The sequence below is a fragment of the Heptranchias perlo genome, chromosome 23, assembly GCF_035084215.1.
Source record: "Heptranchias perlo isolate sHepPer1 chromosome 23, sHepPer1.hap1, whole genome shotgun sequence".
Taxonomy (NCBI): Eukaryota; Metazoa; Chordata; class Chondrichthyes; order Hexanchiformes; family Hexanchidae; genus Heptranchias; species Heptranchias perlo.
The window spans coordinates 2,592,925-2,614,092 of NC_090347.1; the positions used below are offsets into that span (position 1 = coordinate 2,592,925).

At 49.3% G+C, this 21,168-nt stretch overlaps 1 long non-coding RNA gene across 3 annotated transcripts in view; it reads right to left on the reverse strand.

Annotated features, from left to right (window-relative positions):
- LOC137341347 (uncharacterized) overlaps nt 1–21,119 on the reverse strand; it is a 58,933-nt gene extending 37,814 nt beyond the window's left edge. The window contains exons 1-4 of one of the 3 annotated variants that reach the window (XR_010967007.1): nt 20,642–21,119; nt 18,896–19,002; nt 15,670–15,873; nt 2,533–2,641 (exon numbers count right to left, since the gene is read on the reverse strand). This is a non-coding gene — a long non-coding RNA (uncharacterized lncRNA). Of the gene's footprint in view, nt 1–2,532; nt 2,645–15,669; nt 15,925–18,895; nt 19,003–20,641 lie in introns of all 3 variants that reach the window. The other 2 variants (XR_010967005.1, XR_010967006.1) reach the window with 2 other exon arrangements.
- Between the last annotated feature and the right edge of the window lie 49 nt (nt 21,120–21,168).

The window sequence follows — 21,168 nt, forward strand, 5'->3', positions numbered from 1 at the left end:
AGGGAGTGGGGGATGCGCAAGAGGCCAGAATTGGAGGAGCTGAGAGATCTCGGAGGGTTGTAGGGATGGAGGAGGTTACAGAGATAGGGAGGGGCGAGGCCATGAAGGGATTTGAACACAAGGATGAGAATTTTAAAATTGAGGCATTGCTTGTCCGGGAGCCAATGTCGGTCAGTGAATGGGAATTGGTGTGAATTGGATACAAGCAGCAGAGTTTTGGATGAGCTCAAGTTTATGGAGGGTGGAAGATGGGAGGCGGGCCAGGAGAACATTGGAATAGTCGAGGCTAGAGGTAACAAAGACATGGATGAGGGTTTCAGCAGCAGATGAGCTGAGGCAGGGGCGGAGACAGGCGGTGTTAGGGAGCTGGTATTAGGCAGTTTTCCTGATGGAGCAGATATACCCCTTTTCAAGCTAACGAGGGACTAAATCCAAAGCTGAGAATTTAGGAGCAGATTGAGTTGGAAGTAAAAAGGCAGAGCATGTTCCCAGGTACAAGGGCGTGCATTGAGAAGTAAAGGCAGTTTGCAGGGCTCTGGGCGGTGGCCAGCAGTGGAGTTAAATACCGAGCGATATAGATTACTGCAAAAGGAGCTTTAGCCCTTTTCTGATCCAGCCAGATTTCTGCACCATTCAGTGGCATTTCTCATGATGATTGTCAGCGATTCTCAAATCTCATCCCTTGTCTCTGAACCCTGGGATAGATAGCACCTGACCTCGGGGATTTGTTTAAGCCTGGGCAGTCTGTATATCTGTGTGGACTATCTGTTCCTAGTGTGCATGGTTCTATGGTCTTAAACTAAATGAGAACTGCACAGGGCAGGTGAAATCTCAGACCGAGGAGCCTGTAGACTGAGGCCTTGCTCCTGTAAATCTATCAATTGAAATTATCTTCCACCTTGCAAACATGCCTCTCGTACAAAACACCAACGATTCTCTTCTGGAAGGAATTCCAGGAACCTTCTACAAGCATTTCAGAAGAAGTATAGTTTAGAAATGGGTTAATATTAAAATGTTCATGTAACAATCTACAGTCCGCCATTTAACACGGGCGTTAATCCATTTATTTGAAATGGGTTGGTGCCACAATCTTGGATGGAGGGATGTAGCAAGCTTGTATTAAGCTGTCGTCCATTAATCTCACCAATAGTCACTTCCAGCCTTATGTGTGGTGAACTCAAAATGCATGTGGTGGATGGTTTGTTGGCATGTGTGGGGTCAGCCCTGGCTCAGTGGGTAGCACTCTTGCCTCTAAGTCAGAAGTTCATGGGTTCAAGTCCCATTCCAGAGACTTGAGCACATAATCCAGGCTGACACTCCCAGTGCAGGACTGAGGGAGTGCTGCACTGTCAGAGGTGCCGTCTTTCGGATGAGACATTAAACCGAAGCCGTATCTGCCCTCTCTGGTGGATGTAAAAGATCCCACGGCCACTATACAAAGAAGAGCAGGGGAGGTCTCCCCGGTGTCCTGGCCAATATTTATCCCTCAACCAACATCGCTAAAAAACAGATTATCTGGTAATTTATCTCATTGCTGACTGAGGGACCTTGCTGTGCACAAATTGGCTGCTGCGATTCCTACACTTCAAAAGTACTTAAATGGCTGTAAAGCACTTTGGGACGTCCTGAGGTCATGCATGGTGCTATATAAATGCAAGTTCTTTCTTAATTTAATATTAGCTGAAGTATTTGGGGGGTTGGCAATCAGATATCTGTTCAGTGATCTTCTGATCTTCATCCTATTATCTAGTAACGTAATACACCATTCAAAGCCTGTAATTGCACTCCTGATATTGAGCTCCTCCCATCCTGGAACACGTCATCATGTTAAATGGACGGAGTAATCATAGGAACAAATCAGTTGGTAGCCAGAGAGACTAGAAATGATATATCAAGGAAGGAGAGAGATTGTACATCTGATGAGGTAAGAACAGCCCAGTTGAACAGGAAAGGGATGATTCCTGAGTCCAAATAATCTATGTAAATTGTGAATAACAGTCATCCCAGCACTGATCCCTGTGGAACATCACTTCCCACCTTTTGCCAGGCTGAGTAACTACCTTTAACTCCTACTCTCTGTTTTCTGTTTTGTAGCCAGCTTGCTGTCCGTTTTGCTACATGTCGTTCGACTGCACATGCTCCGACATTCGTCATGAGTCTTCTATGCAGTACCTTATCGAAGGCCTTTTGAAAATCCAAATATATTACATCTAATGCATTACCCTTGTCTACCCTTTTTGTTACTTCTTCAAAGAATTCAATAAGGTTGGTCAAGCAGGGGGAATGGAGGGAGGAGGATGTGCTTTGAGAGATTAGAATGGGATGGAGCTGGAAGAAGAGTATTAATTGGAACAATACCATCATTGACCCCACCTCCTGCCCCAAGTTGAGTTTGTTCCAACTGTGCTGAGGCTGGAAACACAAAGTCCAGCAGAGGGGGGGGGGGGGGGGTTCCCTCTGTGTCCAATCCCTCAGCCTGTCCTCTCGCCTATATCCGATGCTGCAGCTTAGTGTCAGTCTGTGAGATATTACCTGTCAGATCCGATCTCGGCAGCACTGGTCTCTCTCCAATATACGGGCGTAATATTACAGCAACAGTCAACTCATTAAAGGCGGCTCGTGTTTCTCCAGCACTCCTCACCTGCTGGGAAAGGGATCAAAGAATTTTACATTAATGAGGGGAGGCGGAGGGATCGTGGTCATTCTAAGGTACAGCTTCACTGTTGGAATACAAACCCTGACCTGAATGATCACACACAGTACATCATCAATAACATTTCTATAAAGAGTTTCCGCTTATTCTGTTAGCCTCTTTTCCCCTGATCTCGTCCTTGTCCATTCAATCTCTCCTACAGTCATTATTTTAGATTTGATTTGAGTGTTCTCTGTCTAATCTAATCTGATCTGTTTATTCCAATGAGAACGACCAGCTGTTCTGGGCCTGTGCTGCTGCTGGGAGTCGACGTGATTAAAAAAGTTCCACAGGAAAAAACTCTGTTTACTGGCCAATCATTGAAAAAACACTTGGATTTCTGGGGGCTGTGTCTGGGGGAGGGTGCCTGGGGGGCGGGCATCTGGGGGCTGGTGTGGGGGGGAGGGGGTGTGGGGGAGGGTGTGTGGGGGAGGGCGTCTGAGGGAGGGCGAGTGGGGGAGGGCGAGTGGGGGAGGGCGAGTGGGGGAGGGCGAGTGGGGGAGGGCGAGTGGGGGAGGGCGTGTGGGGGAGGGCGTGTGGGGGAGGGCGTGTGGGGGAGGGCGTGTGGGGGAGGGCGAGTGGGGGAGGGCGAGTGGGGGAGGGCGTGTGGGGGAGGGCGTCTGAGGGAGGGCGAGTGGGGGAGGGCGTCTGAGGGAGGGCGAGTGGGGGAGGGCGTGTGGGGGAGGGCGAGTGGGGGAGGGCGTGTGGGGGAGGGCGTGTGGGGGAGGGCGTGTGGGGGAGGGCGTGTGGGGGAGGGCGAGTGGGGGAGGGCGTGTGGGGGAGGGCGTCTGAGGGAGGGCGAGTGGGGGAGGGCGTCTGAGGGAGGGCGAGTGGGGGAGAGCGTGTGGGGGAGGGCGTGTGGGGGAGGGCGAGTGGGGGAGGGCGAGTGGGGGAGGGCGAGTGGGGGAGGGCGTCTGGGGGAGGGCGTCTGGGGGAGGGCGTCTGGGGGAGGGCGTCTGGGGGAGGGCGTCTGGGGGAGGGCGAGTGGGGGAGGGCGAGTGGGGGAGGGCGTCTGGGGGAGGCGAGTGGGGGAGGGCGTCTGGGGGAGGCGAGTTGGGGGGGGGCTGAGTGGGGGAGGGCGAGTGGGGGAGGGCGAGTGGGGGAGGGCGAGTGGGGGAGGGCGAGTGGGGGAGGGCGTCTGGGGGAGGGTGAGTGGGGGAGGGCGTCTGGGGGAGGGTGAGTGGGGGAGGGCGTCTGGGGGAGGGTGTGTGGGGGAGGGCGTGTGGGGGAGGGCGAGTGGGGGAGGGCGTGTGGGGGAGGGCGAGTGGGGGAGGGCGAGTGGGGGAGGGCGTCTGAGGGAGGGCGTCTGAGGGAGGGCGTGTGGGGGAGGGCGTGTGGGGGAGGGCGTGTGGGGGAGGGCGAGTGGGGGAGGGCGAGTGGGGGAGGGCGAGTGGGGGAGGGCGAGTGGGGGAGGGCGTGTGGGGGAGTGGGGGAGGGCGAGTGGGGGAGGGCGAGTGGGGGAGGGCGTCTGGGGGAGGCGAGTTGGGGGGGGGCTGAGTGGGGGAGGGCGAGTGGGGGAGGGCGAGTGGGGGAGGGCGTCTGGGGGAGGGTGAGTGGGGGAGGGCGTCTGGGGGAGGGCGTCTGGGGGAGGGCGTCTGGGGGAGGGCGTCTGGGGGAGGGTGTGTGGGGGAGGGCGTGTGGGGGAGGGCGAGTGGGGGAGGGCGTGTGGGGGAGGGCGTGTGGGGGAGGGCGAGTGGGGGAGGGCGAGTGGGGGAGGGCGTCTGAGGGAGGGCGAGTGGGGGAGGGCGTCTGAGGGAGGGCGAGTGGGGGAGGGCGTCTGAGGGAGGGCGAGTGGGGGAGGGCGTGTGGGGGAGGGCGAGTGGGGGAGGGCGAGTGGGGGAGGGCGAGTGGGGGAGGGCGTGTGGGGGAGGGCGAGTGGGGGAGGGCGAGTGGGGGAGGGCGAGTGGGGGAGGGCGAGTGGGGGAGGGCGAGTGGGGGAGGGCGTGTGGGGGAGGGCGTGTGGGGGAGGGCGAGTGGGGGAGGGCGAGTGGGGGAGGGCGAGTGGGGGAGGGCGAGTGGGGGAGGGCGAGTGGGGGAGGGCGTCTGGGGGAGGGCGTGTGGGGGAGGGCGAGTGGGGGAGGGCGAGTGGGGGAGGGCGTCTGGGGGAGGCGAGTGGGGGAGGGCGTCTGGGGGAGGCGAGTGGGGGAGGGCGTCTGGGGGAGGCGAGTGGGGGAGGGCGTCTGGGGGAGGCGAGTTGTGGGGGGGCTGAGTGGGGGAGGGCGAGTGGGGCAGGGCGATTGGGGGAGGGCGAGTGGGGGAGGGCGTCTGGGGGAGGGTGAGTGGGGGAGGGCGTCTGGGGGAGGGTGTGTGGGGGAGGGTGAGTGGGGGAGGGTGAGTGGGGGAGGGTGAGTGGGGGAGGGCGTCTGGGGGAGGGTGTCTGGGGGCGAGCGTCCGGGGGAGGGTGTCTGGGGGCGGGTGTGGGCGTCTGGGGGAGGGCGTCTGGGGGAGGGCGTCTGGGGGATGGTGTGTGGGGGCGAGCATCTGGGGGAGGGTGTCTGGGGACGAGCGTCTGGGGGAGGGTGTCTGGGGGCGAGCGTCTGGGGGCGAGCGTCTGGGGGCGGGTGTCTGGGGGCTCTATCAGCAGCCCTAATCACAGCCTATTTCCAATGATGGTGAGTAGAATCATTGAATCACAGAATCTCACAGCATAGAAGGAGGCCATTCGGCCTATCGTGCCTGTGCTGGTAGATAGTATTAAGGGATTTTGGGAGAAGGTGGGTAGGTGGGGTTGAGGGATATGGTGAGAAGGAGGAATCAATAGCATTATTTTCTGATTCTCTAACCAATTTACCTCTGGCTCAGTCTCAAACACAACATACAGTTCTTGATGTTATAATGTGACGCCATGGGCTCAACGCAGTGCATGCACAATGAATCTTTTACAATTTCTTACCTAATTGTGTCAGTGCACATATACAGGCCTGAACCGATTATGGTGCTGTTACTGCAACATTTACTTAGCAGTGACACTGAGAGTCATCAACCCAAAAACAAGAGCCTGCCTTCAAATCGCCAATTCCCCAACACAAGGCCATAAAAAGGCAAATCAAGCACTAGGCTTCATTTCTAGAGGGATAGAATTGAAAAGCAAAGAAGTTATGTTAAACTTATATAGAACCTTGGCTAGACCACAACTGTACACAGTTCTGTCTCCATGTTATAAAAAGGATATAGAGGCATTGGAGAGGGTGCAAAAAAGATTCACTAGGATGAAACCAGAACTGAGAGGAAATCCTTATCAGGAAAGGCTGAACAGGCTGGGTCTTTTTTCTCTAGAAGAGAGAAGGTTGAGGGGTGACCTGATAGAGGTCTTTAAGATAATGAAAGGGTTTGATAGGGTAGACGTAGAGAAGATGTTTCCACTTGTGGGGGAGTCCAAAACTAGAGGTAATAAATATAAAATAGTCACTAATAAATCCAATAGGGAATTCAGGAGAAATTTCTTTACCCAGAGAGTGGTGAGAATGTGGAACTCGCTACCACAAGGTGTAGTCGAGGCAAATAACATGGATGCATTTAAGGGCAAGCTAGATAAGCACATGAGGGAGAAAGGAATAGAAGGATATCCTGATAGGGTGAGATGAAGTAGGGAGGGAGGAGGCTTATGTGGAGCATGAACGCTGGGATAGACCAGTTGGGCCGAATGACCTGTTTCTGTGCTGCAGTTTCGATGTAACAGAGTTTGGGAAAGATACTGCCTGTGTGGAACCCAGCTATACAGGTCAGCAAGGTCCCAGTTTCGATTCCTGGTCTGTGCTGAGTTAGCTAACATTAGTTAGATGTTACAATTGGCCTCAGTATCCTAGGCTAACAGCAGGGTGAGAAAATCTGCCAGGGCTCACAATCCTGATGCTGTGCATCGGCTGGAAACTAAGCATCAGTGATGTCGGGTGAGAATAACGTCCCAACTTCACAGGAGCAATTATCAAAAAAAAATTGACGCTGATCCAAAGAAGGACATATTAGGATGGGTGATTAATGTGCTTGGTCAAAGGGGTAGGTTTTAAGGAGTGTCTTAAAGGAGGAGAGAGAGGTAGAGAGGTTTAGGGAGGGAATTCTAGAGCTTAGGGCCTAGGCAGCTGAAGGCTCGGCCGCCAAAGGTGGAGCGGAGTGAGTGGTGGATGTGCAAGAGTTGAGAGTTGGAGGAGCGCAGAGATCTCGGAGGGCTGTAGGGCTGGAGGAGGTTGCAGAGCTAGGGAGGGACAAAGTCATGAACATGACAAACAGTAGAAATACCGAGGCCTGTGAGTGCAACCGGCACTGAGTGCAGCAGGCACAGAGTGATCTGCTTGAGAGTTTGGTAAGTGTGGGAGTTCGGTGAATCGGGGGAAGGTGATGTTGCTTTGCCTTGCTTTTCCGAACTTTTTCCGTAGAGCGGCAGCGGACATGAGCAGCAGCAGACCGAGAGTGGGGATAAAAGCAGCAGACCTGCAACAAGAGAAAACTGCAGTGTGACGTCACAGGTGAGGCAGGTAAGTGATTGGTAGTGACTGTGGGCTAAGTTTTAAGTTAACATATAGCATATAACTAAATTTTAAAAACTAAACTTAATTTAATTAATCTAATTAAACGAGGTAAATAATTTGATTAACACTAAATTGATTAATTAAATAAATAAAATAATGGGAGAACAGGAGATGTTGCTGCTGCAAGATGTGGGAACTTGTGGACATTTTTGTCCAGGGCGACGACATCTGCAGTAAGTGTCTGCGGCTCGAGGAACTTTGGCTCCGAGTTGAGGAGCTGGAGTCCGAGTTGCAGACATTGCGAGACATCAGGGAGGGTGAAAGCTACCTGGACCTTTTGCTCCAGGAGGCAGCCACACCCCTTAGATTAAATACTTTAGAATTGGCACGTGGTCAGGGACAGGAGGGTGTGACTGCGAGTGAGGCAGGTTCGGGGATCCAGGAGATAGTATTGCAGGAGCCTCAGTCCCTGCACTTGTCCAATAGATCTGAGGTTCTTGCAACCCTTGTGGACAAGTGCGGGGACAGCAGGGAGGACGAGCAAACTGACCAGGGCACCGTGGTACAGGAAGCCGTTCAAGTAGGGGGAGTAAAAAGGAATGTGGTTGTAGTAGGCGACAGTATAGTTAGGGGGATAGACACTGTTCTCTGCAGTAAGGAGCATGAGTCCCAAAGGCTATGTTGGCTCCCGGTGCCAGGGTTAAGGACATCTCCTCCGGGCTGGAGAAGAACTTGGAATGGGACGGGGAGGATCCAGTTGTCGTGGTCCATGTAGGTACCAACGACATAGGTAGGACTAAGAGAAAGGTTCTGCTGAGAGAGTTTGAGCATCTAGGGACTAAATTAGAAAGTAGAACCACAAAGGTAATAATCTCTGGATTATGACCTGAGCCACAAGCAAATTGGCACAGGGTCAATAGGATCAGGGAGATGAATGTGTGGCTCAAAGATTGGTGTGGGAGAAGTGAGTTTCGATTCGTGGGGCACTGGCACCAGTACTGGGGAAAGAGAGAGCTGTTCCATTGGGACGGGCTTCACCTGAACCGTGCTGGGACCAGAGTTCGAGCAAATTGAATAACTAGGGAGGTAGATAGGGCTTTAAACTAAATAAGGGAGGGGGGGTGGGGGAGGGTCCCGGTGGAGAGAAATCTAGAATGCTAAAGCGAAAAGACAAAGAAGCAGTGCAGGAAAGTGATTGGGGGAAGGATAACCAGATTGTGTCAGGAAGGGTCAGAGCGTACAAACAAAAGACAACAAATAGGGTCCAGGTAAGAAAAAATGGTAATAAGACAAATAGGGCCATAGTACAAAAAAATGTTAAGGTGTCTAAAAATGTTTAGAAGACAAATCTAAAGACACTGGGCCCGATTTTAGCACCTACTATCGGGTGCGTTCTCGGCTGGGGGGCCCCGAAAATCCCGAAATCCAGGTGCGGGACCAGATCGCGCCTCGATCCCGCCCACTTCCGGGTTCCACGCTGACGTGCGGGGGTGCGTGCGTGGCCCCCGCTGGTGGGAATCCCGCAGGCAATTAAAGCCAGCGGGATGCCACTTGAGTGTATTTACTTTGCTTGTTCAGGTCATTAACTGACCTGATTAAGGGACTGTGTGTGATTTTGGATAAACATGGGACTGTTTCACACACTGGGGGAAACAGTCCCAGTTGAAATGGACGTGTTGCAGCCGTCAGCCTGTGGCAGCTGCAAAGGTCCATTTGACAGGTGGGGGGGGAGACCCTCAGCCATTGCAGGAGGCCGCTCTGTCACTTGGGACAAAGTTTGGCCTCCACCACCCTCCTCCTGATGGTCAAAGTCACCAACCTGCACACTTACACCGGGGTCCGGAGACATGTACCTACCTTGCGGACCCCCTCAGATGTACATCTTGCGGATGGGGGCCGCCGTAGCTGCAGTCATGACCTCCTCGGAGGGCGAACAGCATCACCAGCCTCACCAGCCTCGCCATCCACCCCGTCCACCTCTGACACGTGGAGCTCCACAACACAGTGCTGTGACACATCCAACTGTACAGCAGGAGGGAGGACTACCGCAGAGAGAGATGCATCGCAGAGGGCACTACCCTCGCCACACGTTCCACAGACCGAGGCTCAGCCTCCTGGACCTCTCTGAGCAGCAGTGCACACGGAGGCTCAGAGTCACTCGACATGTAGCCGTGGACATCTGCAGCCTCTCTCATGCCGAGCTGCTCCTGGCTGGCCCGTGCACCATCTTCCTACCTGTCGCTGTCAAAGTCACCACTGCCCTCCCGAACTTCTGCTCCACAGCCTTCCAGGCTGCAACCGGGGACATCCCCAATGTCTCTCAGTCGTCTGCGCAGAAGAGCCCTGCAAATACACCTACACCCACTCTGCAGTGACACACTGGGTGGCACCAGTGGTGGGTCCTCATAGGGATACCCAGGAGCGGCCATTATTGCACAAACCGGACAGGATTCGCGAAGACATGGCTGTAGTGGTGCCAATATAATGTGTGATGTGAGTTGTTCTTTAATTCAATAGAAGTAAGAACCATGACAAACCCTCAAACACCCTTGTGCATCCCCTTCATGCTCACGACACGTTTGCCTTACGCTGCCTAATGCACATATGTGATGCATGCCCTGTGGCTCCAGCACAGGTGGTGGCAGGTTGAGTGAGGCTGGCCGTGAGAGAGATGCACGAGAGGGTGAGTATGGGATAGAGCCATGAGATTGTATGAGGATTGGGTTGAGTGGTAGTGGCGGGGTGAGTACTGGCGAGGTGAGTAGGTGCAGGTAAGATGAGGATGGGGTTTGAGTGGGTATGAGGGGTGATGTGACAGAGTAGTGTTGGCAGTGCTGAAGGAGATGTGGGGTGGGGGCAGTGTTGTGGCAGACGGAGTGTAGGGGAAAGACTACATGTTCTCACTGTGGCTGACCGACTGAGGTCATTGGAGCGCCTCCTGCCCTGTATGCAGGTGGGCGATATGTTGGTGGCGCAGGTGACCCCCTCTGCCACCTCGAGCCAGGCCTTCTTGGTGGCAGAGGTAGGCCGCTTCCTCCCGCCCGCCGGGGGGAAGATCTCTGTCCTCCCCCTCCTCCTCACCCCATCTAATGATACCTGGGGTGAGGCATCATTAAACTGGGAGCAGTCTTCCCCCTGTATTTTTTGCTGTTTGTTGCAGCATCTGTCAGTGGAGGACTGCCCCTTTAAATAGAGCGCCTCCAGCTGACAGATCTTACTGTGCATGCGCAGCCCGCCCGACGCGCAGACCAGCATCGGGGAACCCGGAGGAGCAGGTAAGTGAATCCAATTAGTGTGTTGCCTGCTACGATCGCGCGGGCAACCCACTAATTTCACCGCGCCCGCTGGCCTACCCGCCGACAACCCGCACCCCTGGTAAAATCGGGCCCACTGTATCTGAATGCACGAAGCATTCATAACAAGATAGACGAATTAACAGCGCAAATAGATGTAAACGGATATGATATAATTGCAATTATGGAGACATGGCTGCAGGGTGACCAAGGCTGGGAGCTGAATATCGAAGGGTATTCGATATTTAGGAAGGACAAGAAAAAAGGAAAAGGAGGTGGGGTGGTGTTGTTAGTAAAAGATAGAATCAGAGCAATAGTGAGAAAGGATATTGGCTCAGAAAATCAAGATGTAGAATCAGTCTGGGTGGAGATAAGAAGCACCAAGGGGCAGAAAACACTGGTGGGAGTTATCTATAGGCCTCCAAACAGTAGTGGTAATGGAGGGGATGGCATCAAACAGGAAATTAGAGATGCATGTAACAAGGGTACGACAGTAATCATGGGTGACTTTAATCTGCATATAGACTGGCCAAACCAAATTAGCAATAATACTGTGGAGGATGAATTCCTGGAGTGTGTACAAGATAGATCATATAGAATCATAGAAGTTTACAACATGGAAACAGGCCCTTCGGCCCAACATGTCCATGTCGCCCAGTTTGTACCACTAAGCTGGTCCCAATTGCCTGCACTTGGCCCATATCCCTCTATACCCATCTTACCCATGTAACTGTCCAAATGCTTTTTAAAAGACAAAATTGTACCCGCCTCTACTACTGCCTCTGGCAGCTCGTTCCAGACACTCACCACCCTTTGAGTGAAAAAATTGCCCCTCTGGACCCTTTTGTATCTCTCCCCTCTCACCTTAAATCTATGCCCCCTCGTTATAGACTCCCCTACCTTTGGGAAAAGATTTTGACTGTCGACCTTATCTATGCCCCTCATTATTTTATAGACTTCTATAAGATCACCCCGAAACCTCCTACTCTCCAGGGGAAAAAGTCTCAGCCTATCCAACCTCTCCCTATAAGTCAAACCATCAAGTCCCGGTAGCATCCTAGTAAATCTTTTCTGCACTCTTTCTAGTTTAATAATATCCTTTCTATAATAGGGTGACCAGAACTGTACACAGTATTCCAAGTGTGGCCTTACTAATGTCTTGTACAACTTCAACAAGACATCCCAACTCCTGTATTCAATGTTCTGACCAATGAAACCAAGCATGCTGAATGCCTTCTTCACCACCCTATCCACCTGTGACTCCACTTTCAAGGAGCTATGAACCTGTACTCCTAGATCTCTTTGTTCTATAACTCTCCCCAACGCCCTACCATTAACGGAGTAGGTCCTGGCCTGATTTGATCTACCAAAATGCATCACCTCACATTTATCTAAATTAAACTCCATCTGCCATTCATTGGCCCACTGGCCCAATTTATCAAGATCCCGTTGCAATCCTAGATAACCTTCTTCACTGTCCACAATGCCACCAATCTTGGTGTCATCTGCAAACTTACTAACCATGCCTCCTAAATTCTCATCCAAATCATTAATATAAATAACAAATAACAGTGGACCCAGCACCGATCCCTGAGGCACACCGCTGGTCACAGGCCTCCAGTTTGAAAAACAACCCTCTACAACCACCACCCTCTGTCTTCTGTCGTCAATCCAATTTTGTATCCAATTGGCTACCTCACCTTGGATCCTGTGAGATTTAACCTTATGTAACAACCTACCATGCGGTACCTTGTCAAAGGCTTTGCTAAAGTCCATGTAGACCACGTCTACTGCACAGCCCTCATCTATCTTCTTGGTTACCCCTTCAAAAAACTCAATCAAATTGTGAGACATGATTTTCCTCTCACAAAACCAGTACGTTGAGGAGCCAACCAGGGAACAGGCTATCCTAGATTGGGTATTGTGCAATGAGAAGGGGTTAATTAATAATCTTGTTGTGCGGGGTCCTTTCGGGAAGAGTGACCATAACATGATAGAATTCTTCATTAAGATGGAAAGTGAAGTAGTCCAATCCAAAACTAGGGTCCTAAATCTAAACAAAGGAAACTACGAAGGTATGAGGAGTGAGTGATAGATTGGGAAGCTTCATTAAAAGGCATGATGGTGGATAGGCAATGGCTAACATTTAAGGAACGAATGCATGAATTGCAACAATTACACATTCCTTTCTGGCGCAAAAACACAAAAGGAAATGCAGCCCAACCATGGCTAACAAAAGAAATTAAGGATAATATTAGATCCAAAGAGGAGTCATATAAAGTTGCCAGAAAAAGTAGCAAGCCTGAGGATTGGGAGCAGTTTAGAATTCAGCAATAAAGGACCAAGAGGTTGATTATGAGGGGAAAAATAGAGTATGAGAGTAAACTTGCAAGGAACATAAAAGTGGACTGTAAAAGCTTCTACAAGTATGTAAAAAGAAAAAGATTAGTGAAGACGAATGTAGGTCCCTTACAGTCAGAAACGGGAGAATTTATAATGGGGAACAAGGAAATGGCAGAGCAATTAAACAAATACTTTGGTTCTGTCTTCACGGAAGAGGACACAAATAACTTCCCAGAAATGCTAGGGAACCAAGGGACTAGTGAGAAGGAGGAATTAAAGGAAATTAGTATTAGTAAAACAATAGTGCTGGAGAAATTAATGGGACTGAAAGCCGATAAATCCCCAGGGCCTGATAATCTCCATCCCAGAGTACTAAAAGAGGTAGCCATGGAAATAGTGGATGCATTAGTTATCATCTTCCAAAATTCTATAGATTATGGATCAGTTCCTGCAGATTGGAGGGTGACAAATGTAACCCCACTATTTAAAAAAGGAGGGAGAGAGAAAACAGGGAACTACAGACCGGTTAGCCTAACATCAGTAGTGGGGAAAATGCTAGAGTCTATTATAAAGGATGTGATAACAGGACACTTAGAAAATATCAATGGGATTAGACAAAGTCAACATGGATTTATGAAAGGGGAAATCATGTTTGACAAACCTACTGGAGTTTTTTGAGGATGTAACTGGTAGAATAGATAAGGGAGAACCAGTGGATGTGGTGTATTTGGATTTTCAGAAGGCCTTTGATAAAGTCCCACATAAGAGGTTAGTGTGCAAAATTAAAGCACATGGGATTGGGGGTAATATACTGGCATGGATTGAAAATTGGTTAACAGACAGGAAACAGAGAGTAGGAATAAATGTGTCTTTTTCGGGGTGGCAGGCAGTGACTAGTGGGGTACAGCAGGGATCAGTGCTTGGGCCCCGGCTATTCACAATATATATCAATGATTTGGATGAGGGAACTAAATTTAATATTTCCAAGTTTGCTGACGACACAAAACTAGGTGGGATCATGAGTTGTGAGGAGGATGCAAAAAGGCTTCAAGGCAATTTAGACAAGTTGAGTGAGTGGGCAAATACATGGCAGGTGCAGTATAACATGGATAAATGTGAAGTTATCCACTTCGGAAGGAAAAACAGAAAGGCAGAATATTATTTAATTGGGGAATGTTGATGGACAAATGGACCTGGGTGTCCTTGTACACCAGTCACTGAAAGCAAACATGCAGGTGCAGCAAGCAGTTAGGAAGGCAAATGGTATGTTGGCCTTCATTGCAAGAGGATTTGAGTACAGGAGCAAAGATGTCTTACTGCAGTTATACAGGGCCTTGGTGAGACCACACCTGGAGTATTGTGTGCAGTTTTGGTCTCCTTACCTAAGAAAGGATATACTTGCCATGGAGGGAGTGCAGCGAAGGTTCACCATACTGCTCCCTGGGATGGCTGGACTGTCGTATGAGGAGAGATTGGGTCGACTTGGCCTGTATTCAATCGAGTTTAGAAGAATGAGAGGGGATCTCATTGAAACATATAAAATTCTGACAGGGCTAGACAGACTGGATGCAAGGAGGATGTTTCCCCTGGCTGGGGGGTCCAGAACGAGGGGTCACAGTTTCAGGATATGGGGTAGAATATTTAGGACTGAGTTTTGGAGAAATTTCTTCACTCAGAGGGTGGTGAACCTGTGGAATTCTCTACCACAGAAGGCTGTGAAGGCCAAGTCACTGAATATATTTAAGATGGAGCTAGATAGATTTCTAGACACAAAAGGCATCAAGGGGAGAGAGCGGGAATATGGTATTGAGATAGAGGATCAGCCATGATCATATTGAATGGCGGTGCAGGCTCGAAGGGCTAAATGGCCTACTCCTGCTCCTAGTCTCTATGTTTCTATGAGGTGGGAATTTTAAAATGGAGGCGTTCGGGATCTGGGATCCAATGTTGGTCAGCGAGCACAGGGGTGATGAGTGGGGCTTGGTGCAAGTTAGGACACAGGCACTTGGGGAGGCACCAGGGGGCAGCTCGTCCCTATGGACCATCAGCCCTAACAAGATTCAGCTCCTTCCTGATACATAAGGCAGTGAAGTAGCTGAGGTAATGCAGACACCTCGTGCACCTGCTGGATTTGTTCAACATGGAAATCAATATGTCGGGAGTCAAAGAACAGGAGAGGCAGGTCAGCTCCTGGAAAGTCTCAGCAACTCAAGACCTTGGACAGACAGATATCATACATCGTCGAGACTCTCAAGAGCCTTCACCAATTCATCAGCCAATGGAGGGCAAGACCTTTGCAACATCTAGCAGCAGGGAGAAGCAGAGGTAAATGTTGAAACAATGCTGATTGTGGAACCCTTGGTGTTTGACCGCTGTAAAGTAGCAGGATAACTCAGTACGGCCTTGAGTTGACAACAGCATACTGAGTGGTGTCATGATGAAGGACTCCTGTCTATTTGCACAAGTTAATAACTATCTGGAAGCACTTGTTGGCTTCCACTACTTCTCTTTTTCACAGAAGATGGTGACCTATACTGAGTTATGGTTCCATGGCACTCCCTCAGTGCTGCACTGAAGTGTCAGCCTATGTTTTATGCTTAAGTCTCTGGAGCAGGACTTGATCCTATAACCTTCTGATTCAGGTTGCGAGAGTACTACCAACTGAGCCACGGCTGACAGACTGAAGTCATTGTCTGAAAATTAGCATTATTTCACCTCACTTATGTTTAAGTCTTAACTTTGTGGTGAATTATATATGACCTCGTCTCACAATGTCCTCCCAGCGCACCATCATTGTGTAATGATCCGTGTTCTGAGCTGTTGTTATGCTACACTTGTGATAAACATTAAATGTCCATTCTGTGAAACTGGTTACCTTTCACCGCAGAATGTGTTAGTTAATTTTAGCCCTCGATTCTGATAAACTCGGTTCACTGGAACTGATCATACAGCCTTGTGGTCCCTTGTGACCCACCCCGTCATCACTTGTGGTCCTTGATAAATCGTTGCTGTGTGCGTGTCTCTGTGTTTCCATTCCTGGCTCGCCCAGCTAAGCAGTCACCAGATTCCTCTCTTCCCGCTGTCCATGGAGAGAAAGGCAGGGAGTTAAGAATCAGGACTATCCCAGTATCTGTTGATCAAGTGAAAAAGCCATATTAACATGTACGGGCCAAATTTACAGATAATATGTGCTCTCGGTAGGAATCTCACTCGCTACTCACACTTATCAGGAAGTATGAGAGTGTGGTAGTTATGTTACTGCATTAGTAATCCAGAGAATGTGAGATCAAATCCCACCATAACAGTTTGAGAATTGAAATTCAGTTTAAAAATTATAGTGGAAAAAAAAAGCCGGTGTCGATAAAAGTGACCGTGAAGTTGTCAGATTATCATTAAAAAAAAAGCCAATTAGTTTACTTGCCCTTTAGGGAAGGAAACCTGCCATCCTACCCAGATTGTCCCGTATGTGACTCCAGTCCCGCGCCAACTTGGTTGATTCTTTAACTGCCCTCTGAAGTGGTCTAGCAAGACAGTCAGTTTGAAGAAGGCCCACCACCACCTTCTCAGGATGGGCAATAAATGCCGGCCTTGCCAGCGACGCTCATATTCCGAGAATCAATTTAAAATACGTTGTATGCAGCGCACCCGCGATTTCCCGATATATACACCCTGCGGGCGAGGCTCCCTGTTGGGAGCACACATTTGTAAAGCTAGCCCTATAGCAACATATCCCATTGGTACATTGATTCGGAGCATTGTTGAGAGAGGACCTTGAACAACACACTGGCACTGTGATCCTGACACAAAAATATTAGCAGCACTGAGCTCGGCAAAAAAAACAAAGGGCTTCTTGAGTGTTTATTCATGTTTGCAGCTGTGACTAATTAATAAGTTTCTCATCCCTAGTTTGTGAATATTTATTGGAAAGTTTGTGTCTGGGGCTGGGAATTGCTGCATGAAGTCCAGGGTGTTAGGAAAACTGTTAGGTGTTTGGGACATTTGTTTTAAGGTCTGCACATGTGTTTAACATGCACATGGTTTAACATGTACAGAGTTTAACTTGTACAGAGTTTAACATGCACACGGTTTAACTTGTACAGAGTTTAACGTGTACACGGTTTAACATGCACACGGTTTAACATGTACAGAGTTTAACATGTACAGAGTTTAACATGCACACGGTTTAACTTGTACAGAGTTTAACGTGTACACGGTTTAACATGCACACGGTTTAACGTGTACAGAGTTTAACGTGTACACGGTTTAACATGCACATGGTTTAACTTGTACATGGTTTAACTTGTACAGAGTTTAACATGCACACGGTTTAACATGCACACGGTTTAACTTGTACAGAGTTTAACATGCACACGGTTTAACTTGTACAGAGTTTAACATGTACACGGTTTAACATGCACACGGTTTAACTTGTACAGAGTTTAACATGCACACGGTTTAACTTGTACAGAGTTTAACATGCACACGGTTTAACTTGTACAGAGTTTAACATGCACACGGTTTAACTTGTACAGAGTTTAACATGTACACGGTTTAACATGCACACGGTTTAACTTGTACAGAGTTTAACATGCACACGGTTTAACTTGTACAGAGTTTAACATGCACACGGTTTAACGTATATAGGGTTTTGGGTTCTTTGCAATTGCTTTAGCTGAATGATTGAGTCACTGTGTTAAACACCAACAACCTTTAAAGGACTAGTTTGGGAAATGTGCTGCCTCAGAACTCTGCAGTTTCAAATGGAAACGCACAGATCAACGGCTTTTCAATAATTGATCTGCTTTTTGCAATTCTGCTCCCCTGGGTTACACAACAATCGCAAGGAATGAAGCGCTCTCATCTCCCCAAGTTAAACAGTGCCAATAAAATCATCTTCTGTTTGCATGGCTTCATGTTTGCAATGGATTTCAAAGTATTTTAAAATACTGTCATATGAGAGAGGGTCCCCAGTACAGAATCTATGAGATCTACAAAGTATTGCTCATTTACAAACTGTATTTTACAATGTGCCATATTTTGTTATTTACAAATAGAATGGCAAAAAAAATCTGGTTAATTTTTTATTACAAGGTGACAGGCTTGAAGTTCCACTTTCTGCACTGTTATCAGGCGATTCTAATCGGGCACTGCATGGATTTTAACTTTCAGAAACCATGGTGAAGAGTAAAAGTAAAATGGGCTTGCATTTATATAGCGCCTTTCACGACCTCAGGATGCCTAAAAGTGCTTTACAGCCAATGAAGTACTTTTGAAGTGTAGTCACTGTTGTAATGTAGGAAACGCGGCAGCCAAATTGCACACAGCAAGATCCCACAACCAGCAATGAGATAATGGCCAGATAATCTATTTTTAGTGATGTTGATTGAAGGATAAATATTGGCTCCAGGACATTGGGGAGAATTCCCCTGCTCTTCTTCAAAATTGTACCATGCGATCTTCTGTGTCCACCAGAGAGGGCAGACGGGGCCTCAGTTTAAGGTCTCATGCCGAAAGACGGCACATCCGACAGTGCAGTACTCTCTCAATTCTACACTGGGAGCATCGGACTTTTGCACTCAAGTATCTGGAGTGGGACTGGAACCCACAACCTGCTGACTCAGAGGCGAGAGAGTGCTAGCCACAGTGCCACAGCTGACTGTGAGCAAGCCCGGACTGCAGGATAACCCAAAAGGTGAAAAGAGTAGGAGAGGAGAAGATGAGGTAGATCAAGTAGGAATGATTTGGTGACACCAAGTTTGGGTTTTGAAAGCCTGTAAGGGGAAGAGAGGGAATGAGGGAGAGGAGGTCCTGGGAAAGAGTAGGGGATGGGTGGTGAGATTGATTTCAAAACTGTGATCAAAAAAATGTCTGATCAGATCCTCAGCTCTGTCACCTGGTCAGGTAGAATTCGAGACACAGTCGCTTTCAAGGGACAGTGGCCGACTGTAATCCTTCTGGTGTTTGGGGCGGTGGGGGGGGGGGTGGGGTGGTGGAGAGGTTGATATTTTTATCTTGCAGACTGGCCAGGAATTTGGTTTCCCCAATGCCAACAGCAGGTTGAGCAATCTGTGTATCTGTTCATCTTTTTTGTAAGACCTTACCTACTTGCGATCCACCTTCAACCTTCGACCCTGGTGTATCTGCACACCAACACGTCCTGTGTTCATTTGAAACCACTCAGATCTGTTTCACTCTTTATCCTGAATTCCTTAAATGTGAGAAAAGAAAAAAAAACTTATAAAGACATTTATCTGGATAGTGTCACCTAAACACCGTTGGCAAATCTTCAATACCAAATCTCCCCTGTTGAAGCAGATACCCATTAATACCCCACCTAGACTAATCCCACTCTCCTGCTCACTCCCCAAACCCGTTAAAACCCCACCTAGACTAATCCCACTCTCCTGCTCACTCTCCAAACCCTTTAATACCCCACCCAGTCTAATCCCACTCTCCTGCTCACTCTCCAAACCCTTTAATACCCCACCCAGTCTAATCCCACTCTCCTGCTCACTCTCCAAACCCTTTAATACCCCACCCAGTCTAATCCCACTCTCCTGCTCACTCTCCAAACCCTTTAATACCCCACCCAGTCTAATCCCACTCTCCTGCTCACTCTCCAAACCCTTTAATACCCCACCCAGTCTAATCCCACTCTCCTGCTCACTCTCCAAACCCTTTAATACCCCACCCAGTCTAATCCCACTCTCCTGCTCACTCTCCAAACCCTTTAATACCCCACCCAGTCTAATCCCACTCTCCTGCTCACTCTCCAAACCCTTTAATACCCCACCCAGTCTAATCCCACTCTCCTGCTCACTCTCCAAACCCTTTAATACCCCACCCAGTCTAATCCCACTATCCTGCTCACTCTCCAAACCCTTTAATACCCCACCCAGTCTAATCCCACTATCCTGCTCACTCTCCATACCCTTTAATACCCCACCCAGTCTAATCCCACTATCCTGCTCACTCTCCAAACCCTTTAATACCCCACCCAGTCTAATCCCACTCTCCTGCTCACTCTCCAACCCTTTAATACCCCACCCAGTCTAATCCCACTCTCCTGCTCACTCTCCAAACCCTTTAATACCCCACCCAGTCTAATCCCACTCTCCTGCTCACTCTCCAAACCCTTTAATACCCCACCCAGTCTAATCCCACTCTCCTGCTCACTCTCCAAACCCTTTAATACCCCACCCAGTCTAATCCCACTCTCCTGCTCACTCTCCAAACCCTTTAATACCCCACCCAGTCTAATCCCACTATCCTGCTCACTCTCCAAACCCTTTAATACCCCACCCAGTCTAATCCCACTATCCTGCTCACTCTCCATACCCTTTAATACCCCACCCAGTCTAATCCCACTATCCTGCTCACTCTCCAAACCCTTTAATACCCCACCCAGTCTAATCCCACTCTCCTGCTCACTCTCCAAACCCTTTAATACCCCACCCAGTCTAATCCCACTCTCCTGCTCACTCTCCAAACCCTTTAATACCCCACCCAGTCTAATCCCACTCTCCTGCTCACTCTCCAAACCCTTTAATACCCCACCCAGTCTAATCCCACTATCCTGCTCACTCTCCATACCCTTTAATACCCCACCCAGTCTAATCCCACTATCCTGCTCACTCTCCATACCCTTTAATACCCCACCCAGTCTAATCCCACTATCCTGCTCACTCTCCAAACCCTTTAATACCCCACCTAGTCTAATCCCACTATCCTGCTCAATCCCCATACCCATTAATACCCCACCTAGTCTAATCCCACTATCCTGCTCAATCCCCATACCCATTAATACCCCACCCAGTTTAATCTCACCAGGTTGAGATAAAACCTACCTCTTTGGCCAAGTATTTAGTCACCTGTGCTGTTATCTCCTTATGTTGCTTGGTGCCAAATGTTGTTTGGATAACGCCCCTGTGAAGTGCTGCACTGTTGGAGGTGCTGTCTTTCAGATGAGTCGTTAAACCGAGGCCCCGTCTGCCCCCTTAGATGGAGGTAAAGGGTCCCACTGAACTATTTTGAAGAAGAGCAGGGGAGTTCTCCCCGGTGACCTGGGGCTAACATTTATCCCTCAACCAACATCACTAAAAACAGATTATCTGATCATTATCACATTGCTGTTTGTGGGATCCTGCTGTGCACAAATTGGCTACTGGGTTTCCTACATTTCAACAGTGACTACAATTCAAAAGTACTTCATTGGCTGTAAAACGCTTTGGGACGTCCTGAGATCATGAAAGGTGCTATATAAATGCAAGTTCTTTCTTTTTAACACATCCTGGACAATCAGAAATACCAAACTGAGCCAACTAGAAGTCCCTGTGGCACAAAATCCAGGGGCAGGAACAGGAACATTCCAACT